Raw genomic sequence first — 2907 nt, 5'->3', positions numbered from 1 at the left:
CCCCCCAGAATCCTTGACGGGAGGGAGGGGATCCGTTCCTCCCCCAGGAATCCTTGACGGGGGTGGGAGGCGATCTGTTCCTCCCCCCAGAATCCTTGACTGGGTGGAGGCGATCCGTTCCTCCCCCCGGATTGCTGCCCAGCTGGCTCCGCTCCACGGCCAGTCCACGGAGCCGCCGGCTGGGCCAACCTGCCAGCCCGTGATAGGCTACATATATATATTTACGTAGCCCATCACGGCTAAAGCAGGGACACAAATGGCATCCCCTACGCCATTTGCATTCCCGCTTTAGCTGTGGTAGGCTATGTATATATTTACGTAGCCTATCACGGCTAAAGCGGGAATGCAAATGGCGTAGGGGATGCCATTTGCGTCCCTGCTTTAGCCGTGATAGGCTACATAAATATATACGTAGCCTATCACGGACCGGCGTAGGGACTCAAATGGTGTCCACTACAACGGCCGCCATTTGTGGCTGCAGCAGCCTGGCAGTGGCCGGAGCTGCCGCTGTTGCTGCCACCACCACTTCATCTGCCACCGGAGCCGCCGCCGGAACCGCCGCCGCTGCTGGAACCGCAGCCAGGTAGGCTCCATTTCGCGGGGCTTTCGCGGGGTGGTGGGGTGGGTTGCTCTGTTCCGCCATGCATTCTGGGGGGCTGAATTCACTGGAATTCGGCCTCCCTGGGATCTGTTGTGGAATTCTGTAACATCCCTACCATTTGCTCACAGCTCTACATGGAACATAGGAAGATGCCTTATAATGCGTCGGACCATCGGTCCACCTAGCCCAGTATTGTTGACACTGACTGGCAGGAAGTATCCAGGGATTCAGGCAGGAATGTTTTCAGCCCTACCTGGAGATGCTGGGGATTGAACCTAGAACCTTTTGCATGCAAAGCAGGTGCTCTCCCACTGAGCTATGGCTGAATTCTGACAAGTGACCATTGTCTGAGTGTGGGCCATGAGCTTGCTTTGAAACCAATTGGATTGAGAGGCAACTCCCTTACCCCACCCTGATTCTTGATCTTGTCTACTTCGAGCCTGACAAATTGACTCTTGACAATGTTACAGGTTTATATTGCTTGTATACTAGTTTAACTTTCATGGCTTCCATGAAAGGATCCTGGGAATTATAGTTTTGTGAAGGAACAAACATTCAACCCCCCCCCCCCCCCGCCCAGCCCCTTGCTGCTTATGGTGATATAGACTGAGCACTTTGCCATTTGGTTCTGCTGCATCTATAACCTGAATTGCAGTGCTTGCGGCCCATGCAGGTATATACTGCAGAAGTCAATCATAGTAGGACCTCAGGGAAGGTGATGGTAGTACATATGATTGTATAGGTCAGGGTTGAGCAGAAGACAGATTGGATTTTACTGGCAGATCTCTGGATGATTTACAGCAGATCAGCAAGGGTTTCTGACTCCCAATAGTTTAACATTCGCAAGTACAATTGAAAGTAAAACAGCTCTGCACTGGCTGGCCATGTGCTAATTGCTGATCCCTTGGCCTCAGCGTTTCTCACCTGTAGAACTGGAGCATTAATTGGTAGCCTTTGGCAGGGTCATTGCACAGTTCTACTGGCCACTTTGAGAGTTGTGCATTAGAATGACTGATCTATAGTAACTGAGATGTAGATTTGTATTTATATATTGTATGTGGCTCATGAGTGCCATAGATAACTGACACCCCCCACCACCACTGGTTTGGACCTGATTCTAATTAGTGGATTTCAGAGTTCTAGAAAAAACAAAATAAATCTTACAAGCCCAAACTCTGCCTGTCCCTGCTATTGATCACTGAGGCACTCTGTTTTTCTGAATTAAAATTGGAGGCAACCAAGACCAGGGGGAGGGGGTCTCCACGAGTGATTTACACCAAGCTGGCTGTGCTTGGAGGTTGTCAGAGATATATGACGTTGTGGTCATCCAGCAGCCAACCCGGAGCTTATCAGGGAAAAACCAGATTTCCTGAGACTGCTAAAAAGTCTGATTCTTTTCCTTAAGTCAGGTTCTTCCTGGTATAGTTGCTGTGTGCCCCAACCCCCACATTGACCTCGGATATGCTAGCCCTACCTTTCACCATGACCCCAGTCAAGGGGTGTTTCCTGTCTTCCGCCCCTCTGTTTCCCAGCACAAACCAAGTAGTGTCTACTTAGAAGAATCTCCCATTGTGCTCAGTGAGGTTTGTCCCCCAAATGTGCACTTCCGAATTTACAGAGATCCCTCTCAATTGAAAAAGCAAATTTTAAAGTACTAATTCCCTAAAGTCTGTAAAGTGGTTTACCAAGCTGCGATTCTCCATTGTTTGGTTTATTGTCTTTGGAAGTAACTAATTCACAGCTCTGTTACAGTGATCCTGTGCACCACTGGGTTAGAAAGAGGGCTGGTTTCTCCTGCGTGTCTTTCCCAAACACAAACATAAAGGCGTCTACTTGGAAGTAATTCCCCTTCTGGTCAATGAGGCTTGTCCCCTGAATGTGCACATCAGAAGCAACTAATTCACACCTTCGTTATAGCGATCCTGTGCACCATTGGTTTAGAAAGTGGACTGATTTCCCCTGTGTGTCTTTCCCAGCACAAACATAAGTGTCTACTCAGGAGTAGTTCCCATTGTGCTCAATGAGGCTTGTAATTAAGAAGAAGAAAGGCAGGAGAACATGTAGGGGGAGTGGTCTCTCTTATTGGTTGAGCAGCCCCTGCCAGTCAGACGTTAATTCCAACCCCCTCCCTCTACCCAGAAGTATGTTCTGTGAAGTGACTTAGAATGGTGTGATGCACTTGCTTGTGGAGCCCTGTCTGGAGCAAAGCTGGCTCCTTGAAAAATCCGAGCAAGCCACGATTGCCTTGTCCTTCTGTTGTCATGGAGAAACCCCCCGGGAGAAGGCACGCCTACAGCAGCAACCCA

Source organism: Heloderma suspectum, chromosome 6 (genome assembly GCF_057233095.1).
Source record: "Heloderma suspectum isolate Gila_16-S chromosome 6, 16-S_ref, whole genome shotgun sequence".
Lineage (NCBI taxonomy): Eukaryota > Metazoa > Chordata > Lepidosauria > Squamata > Helodermatidae > Heloderma > Heloderma suspectum.
The sequence above is the reverse complement of the archived record's forward strand: the minus strand, read 5'-3'. Positions refer to the sequence as shown.